Source organism: Nicotiana tomentosiformis, chromosome 2, assembly GCF_000390325.3.
Source record: "Nicotiana tomentosiformis chromosome 2, ASM39032v3, whole genome shotgun sequence".
In the NCBI taxonomy this organism is placed as follows: domain Eukaryota; kingdom Viridiplantae; phylum Streptophyta; class Magnoliopsida; order Solanales; family Solanaceae; genus Nicotiana; species Nicotiana tomentosiformis.
In genome coordinates, this window is record NC_090813.1 from 17,916,189 (window position 1) to 17,939,658 (window position 23,470).

The 23,470-nt window shown below is 42.1% G+C and overlaps 1 long non-coding RNA gene across 1 annotated transcript; it reads left to right on the forward strand.

Annotated features, from left to right (window-relative positions):
- Nucleotides 1–9,193: 9,193 nt before the first annotated feature.
- Nucleotides 9,194–22,462, forward strand: LOC138906388 (uncharacterized). Its single transcript, XR_011413714.1, has 2 exons — nt 9,194–9,295; nt 22,408–22,462. It is a non-coding gene; the product is annotated as an uncharacterized lncRNA (long non-coding RNA).
- Nucleotides 22,463–23,470: the final 1,008 nt, after the last annotated feature.

Sequence of the window (23,470 nt, forward strand, 5' to 3'; positions counted from 1 at the left end):
CCGTCCTGCATCAACACCGCACTAAGACCAATGCTCGACGCATCACAATACACTGTATAGGACCCCGATCGAGCAGGCAACACTAACATTAGGGTTATAGTCAAAGCAATCTTGAGCTTTTGAAAGCTCTCCTCACAATCATCGGTCCATCTGAACAGAGCACCCTTCTGGATCAATCTGGTCATAGTTGCAGCAATAGATAAGAAACCCTTTACAAATTGACGGTAATACCCTGACAAACCAAGAAAACTCCGGATCTCCATAGCTGAGCACAGTCCTAAGGTTCTGCTCATGATCCTCCCGACTCCGGGAGTACACCAGAATGTCATCAACAAACACAATGACAAAAGAGTCAAGATAGGGTTGAAACATATTTTTCATCAAGTGCATGAATATTGTTGAGGCGTTGGTCAGCCTAAAAGACATCACAAGAAACTCGTAATGACCATACCGAGTCCTGAAAGCAGTCTTCGGGATATCTGGCTCCCGAATCTTCAACTGATGATAGCATGAACGTAAGTCTATCTTAGAGAACATTGTGGCACTCTGAAGCTGATCAAATAGGTCATCAATACGTGGAAATGGATACCTGTTTTTCACTGTAACCTTGTTCAACTGGCGATAATCAATACACATTCGCATAGAACCATCCTTCTTCTTTACAAACAAGACAGGAGCACCCCAAGGCGACACACTGGGTCGAATGAAGCCCTTATCAAGAAACTCTTGCAATTGTTCCTTTAACTCTTTCAACTCTGCTGGGACCATCCGATAAGGTGGAATAGAAATGGGTTGAGTGCCCAGCAACAAATCAATGCCAAAGTCAATATCTATATCGCACGGCATGCCCGGAAGATCTGTCGGAAATACGTCTGCAAAATCCCTCACTACCGGAACTGACTCAACGGTGGGAGTATCAATACTAACATCTCTCACATAGGCCATATACGCATCATACCCCTTCTCAACCATTCGCTGAGCCTTAAGAAATGAAACAACCCTGCTAGGAACATGATCCAAGGTACCTCTCCACTCTAGCCGCGGTAAACCTGGCATAACCAACGTCACCGTCTTGGAATGACAATCAAGGATAGCATGATAGGGCGATAGGCAGTCCATGCCCAAAATAACATCGAAATCCACCATACTGAGCAACAATAAATCAGCTCTGGTCTCAAAACCACTAAAAACAATCAAACACGACCGATATATATGATCAACAACAATGGAATCACCCACGGGTGTAGATATATAAACCGGTGAACTCAGAGAATCACGGGGTACACCCAAATATGAAGCAAAATAAGATGACACATAGGAATAAGTGGAGCCTGGATCAAATAAGACTGATGCATCTCTATGATAGACTGGAACAACACATATGATAACAGAATCTGATACAACTGCCTCCGTCCTAGCAGGAAGGGCATAATATCTGGCCTCGCCTCATGTAACCCCTGTCATGATGAGCTATCGTTGGGGCACGAGTACCATTGTAAGTGCTAGACTCTCGAGACCTCTTGGCCTTTATCTTCTCTTTGTCCCGAGTCAGCATGCCCTCCAACCTCCTAGCAATCCCTACTACCTACTGGTATGCAATATCCATCTCCAACTCCCGGGCCATTCTTAATCTGATGTTGGGGTTGAGCCCCTCAATAAATCGACGAACTCGCTCTCAGACAGTAGCAACCAAGGTTGGTGCATGCCTGGCCAAGTCACTGAATCAGACCGCATACTCTGACACGATCATAGAACCATCGCGCAACTACTCAAACTCTGCGCGCCAAGCATCTTTGAGACTCTGGGAACATACTCCCTCAAGAACATATCTGAGAACTGAGTCCAAGTGAGCGAAGCTGCCTTAGCCGGACTATCCAACTCGTATGCGCGCCACCACTGATAGGTCGCTCCTCTAAGTTGGAATGTAGTGAAAGAAACCTCACTAATCTCCACAACACCCATAGAATGGAGGATACAGTGGCACTCCTCAAGAAAACCATGTGCATCCTTTGACGCCAAGTCACTGAAAGTAGGTGGGTGGTACTTTTTGTACCTTTCAAGCCTGAGTTGCACTGCCTCAGAAGTTGATGCCCTAACCTCGGGCTGAACTGGAGCTACCAGCTGTATTGGTATGACCTCTGGATCCTGGTCTACCTGAACCTGCTGCTCTGGGATACCGGCGACGGGAGTCTGTGCTCCTCCCCCGGCCTGAGATGTGGCAGAAGCAAGCGTGTCACGCCCCAAACTCGGGGAGCGCGACCGGCGCTCAACCAAGAGAACCCAGCCAAGCAAGCCTGTTAGATTTTCTTCTACCCAAACTCATCCATAAATAAAGAGGAGATGTACTCCATTAATCAAACACTGAAAAGATTTTATTAACAACTTTCTTTTCATTTCCATTAGTAGCTTCATTCATAAATTCCAAAATATTACGAATTTATAGAATTAATGAAAAACATGATTTCCAAATACCAACATTTCTAGTTCGGTTCCCAACATCAACCACATCCCACAACCTATCTACGGAGCCTCTAAGTACAATAGAAGAGTAATATGGAAATGCCGGCAACAATGTCCCGACTATACCTCAAAATACAGTACATGAGAAACAAAATATACAAGACCCCGAAATGAAGTGGGGCTTACCAAATCAGCTAAAAAGAGTGTATTGTTATCACTAATCAATGTCGCCTGCTGTAGAACCACTTGTATCTATTAAAGATGCAGCGTCCCAAGCCAAAGGGATGTTAGTACTGTCGAATAGCACTAGTATGTATAGCTAAAAATCCTATTTCAAAATAGAATGCCCATATAACAAAATGCAACACATAGAAACAGCAAGTCACAATCCACAATATCCAAATGTCCAGTTAAAAACATAATAATTTTCAAAATACAAGCTTCATATATAATTTTTGGTTAGGAGATCATTAGCACCGATATACTACCGTCTTTGTTAGCACGGAATCCTATCACGCCCGATCGTCTAGGCCATCTCCCCACGAATAATGTGGTTTGACAAGTGATGCGAAAGAAAATTGTTACCAAGAGTAGTACCACCACGTGCACAACATGGCGTCCGATCTCCACCCGATCAGCTAGGCCGCCTTCCCACATATGTCGTGTGGGTCGACTTTTCCAATCCACAATTGTTACCAATTTTATCCCAATTATGGGGAATAATCACAATTTCACCAATGTTTTAATTTCACCCCAAATAAGGGGAATAATCACAATCCACCCCTACACCGGCACGTGTTGTTTCAGGTGCGGGCCTTATGACCCACCCTTCCTCGGTTTTGCTAATGATGCTCCCAAAATATTTTTTTGATTTGATTAGCACACAAAAGTAACATAAATACAATTGTACTCACCTCAACATCTTTCACATTATATAAATTCTCATTAGTATTTACAGTTATTCACAACAATATTTCCTTGGCTCATTTGGCCATTCACAAGATTTTTTATTCCTGGCACGATGGACGTATTTCATATTCCACACTTTCATCTCTTTCTATGTCAAAGATCACCATCAAATATCAACATATAGAATATTTCAGAAATCATATACTTCAAATCCATTTGAAATGGGAACTTCAAACACAAATGGTTTCTTCCCAAAGAATGAGGCATACCAACCAACAATAGAACACACATGAAAAATCATAAACAATCAATACACTATTTATTCTTGCAATACTCTTCCCCAGAAATGACAATGTACAATTTCAACACATGAGTATATAGAACACTAATCACACTGGATATATTTATAAAGCAAAACATTAGTTAAAGCAGCCACTTATGGGCATGAATTGAGTACAAAAGCCTTTAGGCAGTTCTGTTTTCGAAATTGTTTTTAAACAATCGGGTCGAGGCTCATTTCATATTCTTTATCGTATTCTCTCAAATCAATTGCACTACTAGCCACGGTCATAACTTAGATTCTTGGCACGTTAGCCACACACTATATCCCCAATTCAATTATTTCATTTCCAACCATCTTTATAGATTATCAACAATAAGACATTTCCAATCAAGACTTTAGGTAGACATATGAGCAATTTAAGAGTCTTAAGAATATTGAGATTTTCTCACACGATTTGGCATACTAGCTTTCATTTGAAATACAATTCAAAGCCACAACATTTTAATACGCAACCCATACTTTAAAACTCACGGGAACATTATGAAATTCGATTAGAGAGAAAGTTTAGCCAACATACCTCTCTTTGAACTTTCTTTAAATTACTACAACGTTCCAAAAATTCTAGCAATCCCAATCTATTTTGAGACATAACAAAATTGAACCATAATTAGGAATATATTCATGGTCTCAGCTCATTTGAGCATTTTATCAAACACTAGGTGTATAAATTTAACCACAAGGTCCTTCTACAAGATTTCCTTCACTCTACAACCCAATCCTTACTTATTTAAGCTCAACAATCTTCCCACAAATCTTATTGGTACATGCATGTATAAATAATACTCTTATACCCAAGAATCATTCTCTTAATCAACCATCTTCTATCCAAATTCGAAATTGAAAACTAGGGTAGGGAACCTTACCTCTTAGATGAAGAACTCGAGAGATTTCCTTATTAATCCTCCAAGATTTGAGCAAGAATTGAAGAGTATTAGCCTAGGGTTTCCTCTATCTCTCTAAAACACTATCCCTTCTCTCTAAAACATCAGAATTTTTGCTCAAAAATGACCCTTTGCATGTATTTAACGAAGTTGGGTCGGGTTGTAAAAATCCAAAAATAAAGCTCCGGAACAGGGTCTGCGGTCGCATATGCGGACCGCGAACTGACCGCGAAATTGGGGTCCAGAACTGGAAAGAAACTGACCTAGTCTGCGGTCATTATGCGGCCCGCAGACCTGCTCTGCGGTTGCATAATGAACCACAGAACAGTTTTGCGATCGCATAGTCGATCGCAGAATGGCATCCAAGCCTTCCCATCTCGCCCTAACTCTACGGCCATTATGCAGTCCGTAGAGTGATTCTACGACCGTATAGTGGGCCACATAAATGCCTTCTTTTGCTGAAAATTTTCCTTTATTCTCTCATGCACTGTTCAACCCAAAAAGTCTGAACCGCGGCTCGCAACCTCACCGCAAATATTTTATACAATCCTCAAATACGTAAGCCTACTCTGGCACCACAAAATCTTGAATTCATTTGTGAAATTTTACGGGGCTTTACACTGAAATACTTCAAAAAATTTCGGGGTGTTACAAAGCGAAATCAATCCTGCCTAAGCTAAGGTACTGAACATGCTCAAGAACTGCGCTAGAGTCTCTTGGAGGGCTGGTGCAATAATAGGCATCTCAGGTGCCTGCCCTTCAACTTGAGCTACTGGTGACTCCTCTGTAGCAGCTCGTGCGGGTGTTATGGCAGCACCACGTGGACGCCCTCGATCTCTACCCCGGCCCTGACCTCTCGCTGCTCTAGAAGGGGGCGCGAGTGTCTGGTCATCTGATCCAGATTTACGTGTCCTCACCATCTGTGAGAGAATAGAAAGACATGAGTTTAGAATCTGAAGTAAAAATCTCGCACGATAAGGAAATCAAGAAAGTGAAACTTTTCCTAACAGTTCCATAGGCTCCCGAAGATAAGTAAAAACGTCTTTGTACCGATCAGCGAGACTCTACTAAACCTGCTTGTGACTTATAACACCTATGAACCTAGAGCTCTGATACCAACTTGTCATGACTCCAATTTCCCTCTGTATGAGTCGTGAAGGCACCTAGTCTCTAAGACTATGTAAGCCTAACAATTTGCGGAATAAATGAAGAATGAACTGAACTCCAATCTCAACACATGATATATAAATATAAAACTGCAAATCCATATTTACAACTCCCAAAACCTGGTAGAAATAAGTTACCAGCTTCTAAGAGAAAATACCAAGTGTCTCTATATATCAAGTCAAATGATAACAAGGAAAATAACATAATGAGGATAGAAGGGGACTATGAGGTCTGCGGACGCTGGCAGATATACCTTGAAGTCTCCATGTGCGGTCCAACTCATTGGTATCTGGTCTGGTGGGAAGAACCTGAATTTGCACAAAAAGATGTGTAGAAGTATAGTATGAGTACACCACAACAGTACCCAGTAAGTATCAATAGAGTAGTGACGAGGTGAGGTCAGGGCCCTACTGGTTTAAAAGAAAAAAAATAAGGCAGAAGATGTAATAATATTTTGAAATAACTGAGAATTTAAACAATAAGAAATTTCAGAAAATATTAGCATGGTAAATAGAGGTAAACAACAGGGGCACTCCCGAGGTGCCGCCTCGTAGTCCCAAATGTAAATATGCAAGACAGGGGGGATCTCCCGAGTTACCGCCTCGTAGTCCCAAAGTAAATATGCAAGACAGGGGGGGATCTCCTGAGTAAACGCTTCGTAGTCCCAAAGTAAATATGCAGTACATGGGGATCTCCTGAGGAACCGCCTCATAGTCCCAAATTAAATATGCAGTACAGAGGGACCTCCCGAGGAACCGTCTCGTAGTCCCAAAGTAAATATGCAGCAGGTAATCCAAGGAAATAGAAATTTTTCAGCAAGAATGTTACAGTAATATTTAATTCAAATCAAAGAAAGCAGGTAATTCAACTAAGCATGTTCCACAAATTGCAAGTAAGAGTTAAGGCACATAGACATGCGATACTAGGCTAAACACGATCACTACATATGCTAAGGCAACTCAGTTAATGTATTTTAAAAGAAGACAACTCAGTTAAGGAAATTCAAAAGATGACAATTCAGCAAGAACCGAATTTTTCATAATCAGCCCATGTACGCACTCGTCACCTCACGTGCACGGCGCTCACATATCATAAATTGTTACAACAGTACCAAATCCTAAGGGGATTTCCCCCACACAAAGTTAGACAAGTCATTTACCTCAAATCTCTCATAATCAATCGGTAAGGATGCCTTTCCCTCGATTTTCCAACTCCGAATGGCCCAAATCTAGCCAAAAGCAATTACATCTCATGAATAAAACTACAAGGAACTAATTTAAATAATTAAATTATGACTTTAGCAAAGAATCGAAAATTCGCACCAAAAGGTCAACCCGGGTCCACGTCTCGGAATCGGTTAAAAGTTACAAAATACGAACACCCATTCGATATCGAATTTACCTATACCAAAATTATCAAAATCCGATATTAACTCGACCCTCAAATCCTCAAATCAAACTCTCCAAATCCCTAGCCTCAAACTCCCAAACTCCACCTTAAATACACACTAACTAGGTGGGAAAATCAATGGGAAAACAAGATTATTGATCAAAATAAATACAAGGGACACACCTCAATAAACCCCTCGAAAATGCTCTCAAAAATCGCCAAGACCCGAGCTCAAAATGAGCGAAAATCGCTAACCCTTGCATTTAAGTATTTTGTCCAGCATTTCCGCTTGTGCGGACAGTTAGCCGCATCTAAGTCGTCGCAGAAGAGACAACATATACGCATTTGCGACAACATACACGGATTGAAATGTGGGCACAAGGTGCCAAGTGATTAGGGTTCAAGAATTGGGACCCTTGAGTTGTGATTATGTGGTTCAGTACCTCGTGGAAATGCTTGAACAAATCTGGTGTGAAAGCGGTTATTCTTATTGAGTTGTTGCTGGTTTTCTTTTATTTGGTTTCGCTGACTTAGAATGTGTTCCATTTACTCTACAGCCTTATTACCTGACTGCTTCATGTTAAATATTGTTGTTATTAGTGTATCATTGCAAGTATTAATTTGTGTTCCTTATCTTGCTTAGCTTTATATTATTATTGTTTCCTCTGTTAGTTCACCTTCACACTTGTTCAGGTTGTTTAGTCATGTAGGTGTCTTGATTGTTCCTCATCACTACTTCACTGAGGTTGGTCTTGAAACTTACTGAGTACCGTTGTGGTGTACTCACACTATGCTTTTGAATATTTTTGTGCAGATCCAGGTGACACGGTTGTTGTTGATTATTAACTGGCTGGTCGAGTTGTGGAGAGTCAAGGTAAACCTGTCGTCGCATTCGCAGGCCTCAGAATTACCTACTGATTTTGTTTTTGTACTGTTTGATTTCCATTCTGAACAGTTGTACTTAAGGATTCTCGTAGCGAACCTAGTAGAGTGTATGACTTGTACTACCGATTTTGGAAATTATAATTTGTATAAAAAATTTATCTCGTATTTTTCATTTGATGGTTGAATTCTTCTAATTATTTATGTCACACCTCCTTTTTACCCCCAAAATGATGAAATGAGTATTATTGATTGTGGATGGTGGGTTAAAGAGTTTTTCCAATTAAAGTGACAAACTTGAATAGGGATTATTTTATTTACAGAGTCGCCACTTGAAATTGATTTTTTTGGGTGTTTCAAGTCACCTTTTGTTTGAATCCCTAGTCAAAGGAAAGATTTGACTCTTTTATTATTGGTCTGCAAAACAAAATCCGGGTAAGGAATTCCGTTGACCGGGGAGAAGGTGTAAGGCATTCCCCGAGTCCCGTGGTTTTAGCACGGTCGCTTCATTGACTACAACTTGGCTTAATTATTAGGCCCAAAACCACACGTAGCACGTCATATTGACCCATTTGACTTAGTGAAATTTCTTACAGCTTTCTTCTCCAAAGCTTTCACAAAAATAAACTAATGATAAAATAATATTTAACTCCATGACACATGCTCAAAACAGAATTACTGCAAATGCAAGTGACATGGACAGAAACTGCAAATAATGAAGTAAATATCTAGAATATGAATTAGCGAATTAAGACGACAAACAAAGGCATGCTAATACAAGATATCAATTAAGCGACAGAACTTTTACTTAAACCAACAGGAGCAAAAATAAAAAAAAAAAAATATTAATTAAAGGGGGGGAGGAGACCTTATGTGAAGCTTTTCAAATATGTGTATTGATATAAAACTCCAAATGTATACAGCAAAGTGGGACTCCGATTGTCAAACTCGCCCACAGAAAACGGACAGCAACAAAACCTCGGACTGGAGCTTTCGAACCTCAAGTGACTCGAACAACGACTTCAAACAAGGAGCCCGAACTCGCCGGTAGCCTCTTTTTTTTGACATAGGAATAGTGGCTGTTTCGGGGTGGTTTAGTGCTGGATTCTTTGGCTGGAAAAATAGCTTTTTTTCTTACTGATTTTCGTCAACCTTTTTTTGGCTATTTTTGCAGCGAATATTTGCTGGAAAAGGGCTGTTTTTCAGGTATTTTCGGAGCTATTTTTTGGAGTGATTTTTGGCTATTTTTATTTTTTTTTTTTCTGTTTTGAACTGATTTTTGCTGGGGTTTTGATGTGGAAACAGAGCTGGTTTATGGACTATTTTCGGATCCGATTTTGAGTGAGAAAAGCAGTGTATTTTTCCCCCTTTTTTGGGTGGATTTGGACTGATTTTATGCATGTGGGAGGGGGACAAGCATGGGGGGACAAAAAGTAATGGGGGGACAAAGCATGGGGACAAGAATAATGGGGGGTTTAGACGTGGGGGACAAGGCATGGGGGACAAACAATAATGGGGGGACAAGACATGGGGGACACAAAAATAAGGGGGGACAAGACATGGGGGACCGGTATGGTGGGGACACGCGCGGAAAGACGGGAGCGGAAAATATTCAAACACGGTAAAAAATTAAGTGCTCACAGCATGCCCCTCTTTGCTTGGAAACATTAAAGGTTTTCAGGCAAAGATAAAGTGAGCCGTGTGACTAGATTTTGGTTTGGACTGCCTACATATCCTGGGTTATAAGAGAATCAGGTCGCGTGTAGTTCAAGGATAATGATGGAATGATGAGTTGGAGAGTCGAGTGAGGTTCCGTCGAGGCTCTGGTCCGTGGTCTTGCTATTACATCAAAATTGAAAGAAACTAAACAAGCCTATCAACTATGAGTTACAAGATTCCTATCTATAAGTCTTTTGGAGCTTGATCTTGAGTCTTGACTGGTTGTTCAATACGGACTCTGATCCGAACCTTGATGCTTGCTAACTGTAGGTGCTAGTTCATTCTTCTACGGCTTCTTCTGAGCAAGACGGGAAATGTGAAGCTCGTAACTTTAGTCATGTCTTGAGTAGTCCATATCCTTTCTATCTTCTTCTGCATTTTGATTCACTTCTTTTCCTTTTCTTTTCTTTATTCTGGATTGAGACTTTTTCTTTTGTTCATCTCGAACACTGTGCCTCGCGGTAAAACCTGCTCAGACATCACAACAAACAAACAAACGAAATTTTTCTGCCCCAGTTTTCACTAGGAAAATTTCGTGAGTTATTGTAACAAAAATTCTAAACTACTTCTTTATTGAAAGAAATAAAAGAACAGGAATGGTGTACCCTGAAAAGGTCATGATAATTTTTTTTTTTATTGTCCCAAAAGAATGTCTCAACTAAGGATTTGTGTACCTTATGTTAGGAAACTGTGGTCAGAGAATGGGATACCCTATATTGGCAATGATACCAGGGAGTGGTGTATCCTGCTTTTAAAATCAAATCAACTAGGGAGTGGTATACCATATGTTGGAGAACACAACAAGGGATTGGTGTACCCTATACTGGTAAGGAAATGTAATCAGGGGATGGCGCCCTGTATTACTGAAAAGGAAATATAACCAGGGGTTGGTGCCCTGTAGTACTGAGAAGGAAATGTAACCAGGGGTTGGCGCCCTGTATTACTGAAAAGCAAATGTAACCAGGGGTTGGCGCCCTGTATTACTAAAAAGAAAATGTAATCAGGGGTTGGTGCCCTGTATTACTGAAAAGGAAATGTAACCCAGGTGGTTGGTGCCATGTATTACTGAGAAAAAGAATGTTGAATCCCCTTGGTGAAAAAGTTCTACCTGGGTTAAACTATGAAAAACAAAACTGGACAAATAGTACTTCTACCTGGAAATATAAGCTGGATCCCCTTAGGCAAACTACCTAGGTTAAGCTACGAAAAGCAACCTGAGCGAATAGTACTTCTACTCGAAACTATGAGATGGATCCCCCTAGGTGAAAAAGGTTCTACCTAGGTCAAGCTACGTAAAACAACTTGACCAAAAGTACTTCTACCTGAAACTATGAACTGGATCGCCCTAGCCAAATGGTTCTGCCTCGGTTATGCAACGTAAAACAACCTGAGCAAAGAGTACTTCTACCCGGAACTATGAGCTGGATCCCCCTAGGTGAAAATGCTCTACCTGGAACTAATAGCTGAATCCCCCTAGGCGAAATGGTTCTACCCGAGTTAAGCTACGGAAAAATAAATCCTGAGCGAAAATTATTTCTACTCGGAACTATGAGCTGTATCCCCCTAGGCGAAAAGGTTCTACCTGGGTTAAGCTACAAAAAGCAACCTGAGCGAAGAGTACTTCTACCCGGAACTAATAGCTGAATCCCCCTAGGCGAAATGGTTCTACCCGAGTTAAGCTACGGAAAAATAAATCCTGAGCGAAAATTATTTCTACTCGGAACTATGAGCTGTATCCCCCTAGGCGAAAAGGTTCTACCTGGGTTAAGCTACGAAAAACATCCTGAGCGAAGAGTACTTCTACCCGGAACTATGAGCTGGATCCCCCTAGGTGAAAAATGCTCTACCTGGGTTAAGCTACGAAAAGCAACCTGAGCGAAGAGTACTTCTACCCGGAACTAATAGCTGAATCCCCCTAGGCGAAATGGTTCTACCCGAGTTAAGCTACGGAAAAATAAATCCTGAGCGAAAATTATTTCTACTCGGAACTATGAGCTGTATCCCCCTAGGCGAAAAGGTTCTACCTGGGTTAAGCTACGAAAAACAACCTGAGCAAAGAGTACTTCTACCCGGAACTATGAGCTGGATCCCCCTAGGTGAAAATGCTCTACCTGGAACTAATAGCTGAATCCCCCTAGGCGAAATGGTTCTACCCGAGTTAAGCTACGGAAAAATAAATCCTGAGCGAAAATTATTTCTACTCGGAACTAGGAGCTGTATCCCCCTAGGCGAAAAGGTTCTACCTGGGTTAAGCTACAAAAAGCAACCTGAGCGAAGAGTACTTCTACCCGGAACTAATAGCTGAATCCCCCTAGGCGAAATGGTTCTACCCGAGTTAAGCTACGGAAAAATAAATCCTGAGCGAAAATTATTTCTACTCGGAACTATGAGCTGTATCCCCCTAGGCGAAAAGGTTCTACCTGGGTTAAGCTACGAAAAACATCCTGAGCGAAGAGTACTTCTACCCGGAACTATGAGCTGGATCCCCCTAGGTGAAAAATGCTCTACCTGGGTTAAGCTACGAAAAGCAACCTGAGCGAAGAGTACTTCTACCCGGAACTAATAGCTGAATCCCCCTAGGCGAAATGGTTCTACCCGAGTTAAGCTACGGAAAAATAAATCCTGAGCGAAAATTATTTCTACTCGGAACTATGAGCTGTATCCCCCTAGGCGAAAAGGTTCTACCTGGGTTAAGCTACGAAAAACAACCTGAGCAAAGAGTACTTCTACCCGGAACTATGAGCTGGATCCCCCTAGGTGAAAATGCTCTACCTGGAACTAATAGCTGAATCCCCCTAGGCGAAATGGTTCTACCCGAGTTAAGCTACGGAAAAATAAATCCTGAGCGAAAATTATTTCTACTCGGAACTATGAGCTGTATCCCCCTAGGCGAAAAGGTTCTACCTGGGTTAAGCTACAAAAAGCAACCTGAGCGAAGAGTACTTCTACCCGGAACTAATAGCTGAATCCCCCTAGGCGAAATGGTTCTACCCGAGTTAAGCTACGGAAAAATAAATCCTGAGCGAAAATTATTTCTACTCGGAACTATGAGCTGTATCCCCCTAGGCGAAAAGGTTCTACCTGGGTTAAGCTACGAAAAACATCCTGAGCGAAGAGTACTTCTACCCGGAACTATGAGCTGGATCCCCCTAGGTGAAAAATGCTCTACCTGGGTTAAGCTACGAAAAGCAACCTGAGCGAAGAGTACTTCTACCCGGAACTAATAGCTGAATCCCCCTAGGCGAAATGGTTCTACCCGAGTTAAGCTACGGAAAAATAAATCCTGAGCGAAAATTATTTCTACTCGGAACTATGAGCTGTATCCCCCTAGGCGAAAAGGTTCTACCTGGGTTAAGCTACGAAAAACATCCTGAGCGAAGAGTACTTCTACCCGGAACTATGAGCTGGATCCCCCTAGGTGAAAATGCTCTACCTGGGTTAAGCTACGAAAAGCAAACCTGAGCGAAGAGTACTTCTACCCGGAACTAATAGCTGAATCCCCCTAGGCGAAATGGTTCTACCCGAGTTAAGCTACGGAAAAATAAATCCTGAGCGAAAATTATTTCTACTCGGAACTATGAGCTGTATCCCCCTAGGCGAAAAGGTTCTACCTGGGTTAAGCTACGAAAAACATCTTGAGCGAAGAGTACTTCTACCCGGAACTATGAGCTGGATCCCCCTAGGTGAAAATGCTCTACCTGGGTTAAGCTACGAAAAGCAACCTGAGCGAAGAGTACTTCTACCCGGAACTATGAGCTGGATCCCCCTAGGCGAAATGGTTCTACCTGGGTTAAGCTACAAAAATGGGAGGTATGAACAGTAGTGATGCATGCTGCAAATAAAGGAAAGTGGAGATTTTAACGAAACCTACCTTTGGTGACATTCGCCCGTTGAAAATCGCCATTTTGCACCGCTTTGATCCTGCTTCAAACAAAGAAAAATTTGTGAGTTTTTAGAGTGGTGGTCGGTTTGTGGCCTTGATGCCCTTAGTAGTTCGAATTCACCCCTCTGCTGTCGAAGAACTGATTTTGTCAGTGTGATACCGAGGTTCCCGAATACTCTGTATCGCTTTCTGGAGACATTGTCTTTCTGACGGTGCCCCTGGCTGTTTCCTTTAAAATCAAACTTAGTGGTCTTTCACCTAAAACCAATGTTTTTCTGTAGTGCTTATCAACTTTTCCATGAAGCAAGTCTTGCTCAAGAGACCTTTTCAGTTTCTTTGAGACACTTTGTCTGCCTTATCAAAAAGAGATCACATATGGATTCCTGCCTTCGTCAATGCCGTATATGCTCCAAATTTATGCTTGGTATTACGGGAAAGTTATAGCCAGTTTCGCAGCCATCTTTGCTTTGCTCTTGATGCAAGATTAGACCGAAAGAGAATCTAAGAAAAATTGTGGAAAAGAATAGAAGAGCAATTGGAAAATGAAAAAAGGAATTGTGTCTAAATAAAAGGTGTCCCTTTCGGGGAGAGAAATAAGGAGACTTATCTGGAGATATGTGCCGACTTCAATGAATCATGACATGCATTTTGGATTGGACGCCTGATCTGTCTGAGCTGTCTAATTCTCAAAATACGTCGCAAATGTTCATCTTGAAACTGTCTTAGTTGTACTCATGTCTGCGCATGGAAGACCCTCATTCGGTTAGTAGCGCCCTTTGCGGGTTTTCACTAACTGACCTCTCTCATTTCTCTAATCACTGGCGCCTTATAGTGCCCATACGGGTTTTCACCGATAAGACTCTCTCATTTCTTCTTCTTTTTTCTTTTTTTTCTTTTTTTTTTATACTAAAATACGACCCACGGAAGGTTGGCTGATGCCCCTGGCATGGGGACTTCAAGTATTCTCAAAGATCGATCAGAAGTTCTTGACAGGAAAAGGCGAAAGGAACCTTGAACTGAATTACGACCTTTGGAACTGTTTCTACAGGAAAAACTGTAAGATAAAACAAACTTCTGCCCCAGTTTTGGAATATTAGGAATATGGATTTTTGTTGCAATGGGACCGAACCCGGGGTAAGGCTGCCTACGTATCCTTTCGGAATCAGGTCGGACGTAGTTCAATAACTCAGAAAATTTGCTCTTCTTTTTTTTTTTTTTTTTAAGTACACATGTTCCAAAAAGTGGAAAACAAAGGAAGAAGAAAAATACAACTTGAAAGGGGTAACAAAAGGGTGACACTTTCTTGGAATAGCGAGCAATGGTAGCCTTCGTCATCTCGATCTAAGAAAATCATGCACGAAAGTTCCACAGTGGGTATATATCATACATAATATCTTTTGACTGCATCTGCATTAATAGTCATATCTGGTAGCCGTCCTTCTTCATCTACCAAGTGCAAGGCCCCTTTTGGTAACACTTTCTTGATGATGTACGGTCCTTTCCAGTTTGGGGCGAACTTTCCTTTAGCTTCTACTTGGTGTGGAAGAACGCGTTTCAGGACGAGTTGGCCTACCTCAAAGTACCTTGGACGCACTTTCTTGTTGTAAGCGCGTGCCATTCTTTGCTGGTATAACTGGCCAAAGCACACTGCTGCTAGCCGTTTCTCATCAATCAACATTAGTTGTTCTAAACGGGTCTTTACCCATTCTGCATCTTCAATCTCCGACTCCACAATGATCCGAAGAGAGGGAATTTCGACTTCAGCCGGTATTACAGCTTCTGTCCCATATACCAACAGATAAGGAGTTGCACCGACCGATGTGCGAGCAGTCGTGCGGTATCCCAGGAGAGCAAAAGGCAACTTTTCATGCCATTGTCTCGAGCCTTGGACCATTTTCCTAAGAATCTTCTTGATGTTCTTGTTCGCTGCTTCAACGGCTCCATTGGCTTTTGGCCGGTAAGGGGTAGAATGGCGATGCATAATTTTAAATTGCTCGCATACTTCCTTCATCAAATGACTATTGAGATTGGCTGCATTGTCAGTGATAATGGTATTTGGGATACCAAAGCGGCAGATGATGTTGGAATGAACAAAGTCTAACACTGTTTTCTTGGTGACTGCTTTGAAAGTGACGGCTTCCACCCACTTGGTGAAGTAATCAATTGCAACCAAAATGAATCTATGCCCATTTGAAGCCTTTGGCTCAATTGGCCCAATAACATCCATTCCCCAAGCAACGAAAGGCCAAGGAGAGGACATGGGATGCAACTCTGAAGGTGGCGAGTGGATCAGGTCACCATGAATCTGGCATTGGTGACACTTGCGAACAAAACTGAAGCAATCTCGCTCCATTGTAAGCCAATAATACCCTGCCCGCAGAATCTTCTTCGCCAAAACATATCCATTCATGTGAGGTCCGCATACCCCCGAATGTACTTCACTCATGATCCGCTTAGCTTCTGTTGTATCTACACATCTCAACAAGTTCAAATCTGGGGTCCTTTTGTACAAAATTTCCCCACTCAGGAAGAAACCGTTGGCGAGCCTCCTTATAGTTCTTTTTTGATCTCCCTTAGCGTGCTCTGGGTATTCTCTCATTTTCAGGAATCGTTTTATGTCATGATACCATGGTTCACCATCTGGTTCTGTCTCAATTGTATTGCAGTAACCGTGTTGATTCCGAATTTGGATTTCTAGTGGATCGATATGGGTGTTTCCCGGATAAGGGAGCATCGAGGCTAAAGTAGCCAAAGCATCTGCTAGCTCGTTGTGAAACCTGGGAATGTACCTGAACTCGATGGATTTGAATCTTTTGCTCAAATCTTGTACACATTGTCTGTATGGAATAAGCTTGATGTCTCGAGTCTCCCATTCACCTTGGGCTTGCCGGATAAGCAAGTCAGAATCTCCCATAACCAATAGTTCGTGCACATCCAGATCGAGGGCCATTTTCAAACCCATGATACATGCTTCGTATTCTGCCGTATTATTGGTACAGAAGAACTGAAGTCGGGCTGTTGCAGGGTAATACTGTCCAATAGGTGAGATGAGGATTGCCCCGATCCCAACTCCTTTGATATTGACAGCTCCATCAAAATACATTTTCCATAGAGGGTTATCGTCTGGAACTACTTCCTCTATTGAGTTGACCTCTTCGTCTGGGAAGTATGTGGTAAGTGGCTTGTACTCATCATCAACTGGATTCTCTGCCAAATGATCGGCCAAAGCCTGTGCTTTCATTGCAGTGCGAGTGACATAGACGATGTCGAACTCTGTAAGTAGGATTTGCCATTTTGCGAGCCTGCCGGTGGGCATTGGCTTTTGGAAAATATACTTCAGAGGATCCATTCTGGATATGAGGTAAGTAGTATAGGCCAAGAGATAATGTCTCAACTTCTGAGCGACCCAAGTCAAAGCACAACATGTCCTTTCTAAAAGGGTATACTTAACCTCATAATTTGTGAACTTCTTGCTCAAATAATATATTGCTTGTTCCTTTTTGCATGTCGCATCATGTTGCCCCAGAACGCATCCAAAAGAATTATCCATCACCGATAGATATAAAAACAAAGGTCTACCAGGTTCAGGTGGGACCAGTACAGGGGGTTTTGATAGATAATCTTTGATCCTGTCAAAAGCATTTTGGCAATCGTCTGTCCACTTGATTGCAGCATTCTTTTTCAGCAACTTAAAGATGGGCTCGCACGTGGTTGTGAGCTGAGCGATGAACCTACTGATGTAGTTCAACCTTCCGAGCAAACTCATGACCTCCTTTTTGTTCTTCGGGGGTGGCAGATCTCGAATGGACTTTATCTTAGATGGATCCAATTCGATGCCTCTCCGACTGACTATAAAACCGAGGAGTTTCCCAGATGGAACCCCAAACGCACATTTGGCTGGATTGAGCTTAAGGTCATACCTTCGAAGCCGTTTGAAGAACTTTTCCAAATCATTCACGTGGTCAGCCTGTGTCTTTGATTTTATGATGACATCATCGACATATACTTCAATCTCTTTGTGCATCATGTCGTGAAAAATGGTGGTCATGGCCCTCATGTAAGTTGCCCCTGCATTCTTTAAACCGAATGGCATGACCCTGTAACAATAGGTACCCCATGGAGTGGTGAAAGCGGTCTTTTCTGCATCACCCTCATCCATTAGAATCTGGTGGTACCCAGCATAGCAATCCACGAACGACTGTATCTCATGCTTTGCGCAATTATCTACAAGAATATGGATGTTCGGCAAAGGAAAATTATCCTTCGGGCTTGCTTTGTTCAGGTCTCTGTAGTCAACACAGACTCTAGTTTTTCCATCTTTCTTTGGCACGGGCACAACATTTGCCACCCAGGTGGTGTATCGTACAGCTCTGACAACATTGGCGCTCAACTGCTTCATTATTTCCTCTTTGATTTTATCACTCATGTCCGTTTTAAATTTTCGCTGCTTCTGTTGGACTGGTGGAAAATCAGGATACGTGGGAAGTTTATGAACCACTAAATCGACGCTTAAACCAGGCATATCATCATAAGACCAGGCAAACACATCTCTATACTCAAATAAAAGTTGAATCAAGGCATCTTTGGTTTTTTGTTCAGTGTGAATGCTTATCTTTGTTTCTCTAACTTCTTCATGACCTCCGATATTGATTGGCTCAGTTTCATTGAGGTTGGGCCTAGGCTTGTTTTCAAATTGTTCCAACTCTCTTTTTATTTCATCAAAGACCTTATCTTCATCATATTCGACCTCTTGATGCATTATTTCGAATTTAGACAGCCTTTTGAGATCTGGGCGTGAATTCCGCATGCATGTCATGTTATTAAAGCCGGCATTAACAACACTGAAATGGAAATAAAAATGGCAGGAATTAGGAAAAGGAAAATATACAAAATTTAACACGAAACTGAACTGCATTTCATTGAATTCGAAAGGATAGGAGGGTTAACATCAAAATAAAACAATCATACTAAGATATTCGGATTACAACCCTGGAAGTAACCCAAAGTACAAAAGAAAGAAGCTGCAAAAGTCAACTACCAAAACTCCTTCCTTATGGGGAGAGGAGTTGCTTCCCAGTTATTGAGCATGGTTTCTGGGCCAATTAGTTGCATATCGGCACGACTAGTGCCTTCTCCCGCATGGATCATGTTCACTTCAAAAAACATCTGCCTGAGGTCTTGGCAAATTTCATCAATGTTTGCATGCGCCTCGGAATTTTCACCATATTTGAATCGTGGCTTGACAAAAGTGTGGAAAATGTGAGGGATAGGTTGCTGCAAGACCCACCCTTGCTTCTTGCAGTGCTTGGCTTTGTCTTTGTCTGCTTGTGTTGGCCTGAAGCCTAAACCAAAAGTACCCCTGTTACTGAACGGAGAAATGGGTTCTGAAATTCCTTGCAATGATGCCCCCAAACCTTTTCCTGGCTCATAACCTTGTCTCATCATAAGTGCAGCCACCATTACAGATGTGGCAGAGAGACGCGGATGTAGAATGGGTTTTCCTTCCTCAACATGGTCCACAACAACCACTTCGAAAGCCTGATAGACAATGGACTCACATCCTTCCTTGGCCTCAATACATGGGATTAACGGGTCTTTATAAATGGATGACTCGTCTTCTCCGTGAACAATAATTTCTTGCATGTTGTGCTCGAATTTGAGCATCTGATGCAAAGTGGATGGCACAGCTCGGGCTGTATGGATCCATGGCCTTCCAAGAAGCAAGTTATAAGAAGTTTTCATGTCCAATACTTGGAAGACAATTTCAAAATCAACAGGCCCAATCGTCATGGTCAGGTCGATCTCCCCAATGGTATCCCTCGCTGAGCCATCAAAAGCCCGGATGAGAACATTGCTGGGTCGGATCCTGTCTGTATTGATCTTCATTCTTTTCAAGGTAGAAAGGGGGCATACATCTACACTCGAGCCTCCATCAACCATGACTCGCTTCACATAATGCCCCTCGCATTTGACAGTCAAGTGCAAAGCCCTATTGTGACCGGCTCCCTCCTCAGGAAGTTCATCATCAGTAAAGGAAATTCTGTTCACCTCAAAAAATCTATTGGCCATCTTCTCTAATTGATTCACAGTGGTATTTTCTGAGACATGTGCCTCGTTCAGGATTTTGATTAGTACACGGGCATGCTCTCCTGAGTGTATAAGCAGAGATAACAGAGAGATTTGGGCAGGAGTCTTTCTCAGCTGGTCAATGATTGAGTAATCGTGAACTTTCATCTTTTTCAAAAACTCCTCCGCCTCTTCTTCAGTGACCGGTTTCTTTATTGGCATTTGGCCTTCTCTGATTTGCTTAGCCTTCCTCAACTCTTCTGGAGAGTAACACCTTCCTGATCGAGTCAAACCTCCAATTTCCCCCACTTCTTCTATGATTTCCTTACCTTTGTAGGTTACTACAGTTTTGTTGTAGTTCCAAGGGATGGTTTTCGTATTTGTTATACGGGGTTGTGTGGCAGGCTTGATTATGATTGGCTCTATTATACTCGTCGTACCGCCCTGATTCTCCTTTGTGATGGGGTGACCTCCAAGGACGTATAACTTTGGGCTTTGAGCATTGGAGCGAACCTCCAACCTCGAGATTTTTGGAACATATAAAATTGCCCCTTCTGAGCCCTGAGCACCTTTCACAATCAACGGTGCATCTAGGCTTGGATTTACTTCCAGTTTGGTTCCCTCTTGAATTGTTACCACTGTCATTTCTGCTCGACCAACCGGCTTGTATTCATGATCTCGGCCAATCATTCCCACAAAATGAACATCATTGTGTACTGGTAACGGGTTATTGGTCACATTAGGAGGGTCCTCACCATTCGTGACTACAATCAATTTTTCAACAATGAGTCTTTCTACGGCTCTTTTCAAGGTCCAACAATCATCAGTGCTATGCCCCGGAGCACCTGAATGATATTCACATCTAGCGTTTGCTTGAAATCCATGTGAATCGGGATGCACATGGTGGGGAGCGATGGGTCCAATCACTCCTATCTGCTTCAACTTTTGGAACAGACTAGAGTATGATTCCGCCAATGGAGTAAATTTTTCCACTGGCCTCTGCTCTCGACCATAATCCTGCCTAGGACGAGCGTTGTAGGGTGCCCGAAAATTTTGCTGCTGAGGTCGGGGTAATCTTGGAGCTGGTGCCCGTACCTGTTGATTAGGAGGACGAGCATATGATTGAGCATTAAACACTGTGTATTGTGGCGGTCCCAAAGAGTACTGAGGAATTGGCGGGGGATAGTAATGTTGAGGGTAGATGGAGTGCCCCTGCTGAGCTTGCACATAAGGGTGCGATGCCCCTCTTTGAACTTCCCTGGATCCCGAAGTCATCATGGACCCTTCATCTCTTTTCTTTCTATTTGCCAAACTTCCCGACCCATTTTGGATAGCCTGGGTGGTGGCTTTGAGAGCAGCTTGACTTACAATTCTGCCAGTCTTGAGGCCATTTTCGACCATTTCTCCTATTTTGATCGCTTCTGCAAAAGGTCTACCCATTGCGGACATCATGTTCTGAAAGTAATCAGGCTCTTGGGCCTCCAGAAAAACAGTAATCAACTCGTGGTTATCCATGGGTGGCTTAACTCTAGCTGCTTGCTCCCTCCACTTGATTGCGTACTCCCTAAAGCTTTCAGTCGGCTTTTTCTTCATATTGGACAGGGAATTGCGATCCGGTGCAATATCTATGTTGTATTGAAATTGTTTGACGAAGGCTTGGGCCATGTCATCCCAGACATGCCAGTGAGAGATATCTTGGTCAATGAACCATTCAGAAGCTACTCCCATAAGACTTTCTCCAAAATAAGCCATCAGCAATTCTTCTTTTCCACCTGCACCCCTCAGTTGGTTGCAGTACCTTTTCAAATGGGCAATAGGGTCGCCGTGCCCATCATATTTCTCGAATTTTGGGGTCTTGAACCCTGGTGGCAAATGGATGTGAGGGAACATGCATAAATCACTGAACGAAACACTTTTGTGACCCCCTAGTCCTTGCATGTTCTTTATGTTCTGTTCAAGACTTTTCATTTTCCTGGCCATCTCATCCGACTCAACCGTCTTGGCAGGCTTTTCATTTTCCACTGGTGACTCGTACTGAGGAGTCTGATTATATGGAGCCGAAACCCCGAAAGCCATGTTTGGAGAGTAGTATTGGCCATCATAAGCGTGAGATGGTGGCTCGTTGATTGGCCTCGTCACAGGATGTGGAGGCGGGATTGTGTATGCCGGTGCGCCAGACACGACTAGAGGAGTGTTCCTGACCGGTGCGACTGGAGGTCGCACATTAGAGGTACCGGGAGCAACGTGGAGGCTGTAGTTTGGCACATACCCTGGTGGTAGGATGTGGTCGCTCGTTGCATGAGGCGGTGGTTGAGTGACCAGGGGTACGGTGGAAGTTCCCTCTGAGGGACCACGGGGTGGAGGCTGACCAGACACCCAAGCTTGATACACATCAGACAATTGTTGTCTCAATTTTCTTATTTCCTCTGACTCTTGTTCAACTGATTGACCTTGTGGATCGTCACTGATCAACTCGATCTCATCATCGTTGGCCATTACTACCGCTCCCTTAGATCTAGTGAAGTAATGGTGTGTTGCCAGTTTCACCACAAACCAACCACCCTAAGCTTACTAGATAAGAGACCGCAAACGTGTTAGGGTTAAGCATTTTATAGATATGAATCACATAATGTGCCATGCTCCTATCATTGTCAATATTTCTAACATGCTTTTGGAGGCTTCATGTTTCATTCCGGCTTATGAGGTAGCTTCTTATTGACGCTTTTTTTTTTTTTTTTTTTTTTTTTTTTTTTTATTTATTTATTTTTTTATTACTCACGCCTCATTTTGATCCATCATCTTAGAATCATTGAAAAAATATTTTGATCGAACCTTTTGTGGGTTGCCTACGTATCATGTCGCCGCATGAATCAGATCATTACGTAGTTCAGGAAAATCCGAAATAAAGTAAAATAAACTAACTTTTATTTTTTACTCATATACAAATAATCCCATAAAAACGACTAGCAAAAAAAAAAAAAGAAATTCGTATTATTTTTTTTGCGAATTTTGTTTTTTTGTTGAAAGAAAACTTCTAAAGATAGATTTTTGTTTTTTGCTTTTTTTTATTTTTGGAATCTTCGAAAGAAATACTTTTTTTTTAAAAAGACAAAAAATATATTTTTTGGATTATTTTTTTTGAATTTTGGGAGAAAGGCTTTTTTTTTATAAAAAAAAAAGAAAAAGAAAATATTTTTGGAAATTTGGATTTGACGTCCCAAAAAAGACTTCTAAAAGAGAAATTAAAAAAAATATATTTTTTTTGGATTTTTGAAAATTGGGGGCCGGAACCGATGAGGTTTGCCTACGTATCTCACATCCGGTGAGAATCAGACCCGCGTAGTTCAGTTAAATCGACTATATTTTTTTTTCTTCTTTCTTTTTTTTTTAATGAAAATTAATCTTTAAAAACCATATGACTGAACCACATCATTTTTTCTTCGTTCAACCGATATATGCTAAAGTCGGTCGACATGCAAGCCTCCCAAATAATGCAACAAGTAGCACATAACATGACATAATGGTCTCAACAAGGAACTTGTCCTAAAAGACAACTCGGCTCATGAGTCGAGTGCTTCTAAGTCAAATGCACATGATGCAAATAAAGCGTAGCCTACTAGGGATATTCATTTCTTGTGGCTTGTTCTTCTAAGTTTGTAAATCCTAAAGGAGATGGTATCTAGACCTGGCTTACTCAGGCGGACAACCCGAGCCGGGGAGCGTCAAGCATTACCAGTAGTAGAACAGCACTGGCTAGCTAACGGCTCTCCC